The sequence below is a fragment of the Coregonus clupeaformis genome, chromosome 3 (genome assembly GCF_020615455.1).
Source record: "Coregonus clupeaformis isolate EN_2021a chromosome 3, ASM2061545v1, whole genome shotgun sequence".
Taxonomy (NCBI): Eukaryota; Metazoa; Chordata; class Actinopteri; order Salmoniformes; family Salmonidae; genus Coregonus; species Coregonus clupeaformis.
This window is the reverse complement of record NC_059194.1, coordinates 3749699-3750322: the sequence shown is the minus strand read 5'-3', so window position 1 is coordinate 3750322 and position 624 is coordinate 3749699.

Below are 624 nucleotides of genomic sequence, written 5' to 3'. Positions count from 1 at the left end.
TATAGGTCAAGACTGATAGGTGTTGGAACAGGTACGGGCGTGGACACAGACTAGCTCAGCCAGTCAGAGGCTATGCCACCCCCCAGGGTGGGTGTGTGTGTGTATGTTTGTGTAGGGGGGGGGTGTGTGTGTGTAGGGGTGTGTGTGTGTGTTTGTGTAGGAGTGTGTGTGTGTTTGTGTGTGAGTGTGTAGGGGTGTGTGTGTGTGTGTTTGTGTAGGGGTGTGTGTGTGTGTGTTTGTGTAGGGGTGTGTGTGTGTGTGTGTGTGTAGGGGTGTGTGTGTGTGTGTGTGTTTGTGTGTAGGGGGGGTGTGTGTGTGTGTAGGGGTGTGTGTGTGTGTGTGTTTGTGTAGGAGTGTGTGTGTGTTTGTGTGTGAGTGTGTAGGGTTGTGTGTGTGTGTGTGTTTGTGTGTGGGTGTGTGTGTAGGGGTAAGAAGTGAGTTTCATTTATCACTTATTTCCCTCTCTTTTATCACATACCTGAGAGCCTGGTGAGCAGGAACATACCTGGCATAACACACACACACGTTGGGTCCTAGAAGACTGTTTCTCTCATGCTTACTGGATAGGGACACACAGTGCACGCATCATCAGAAAGAGACAGAGACATCAACACATCTGAGAAC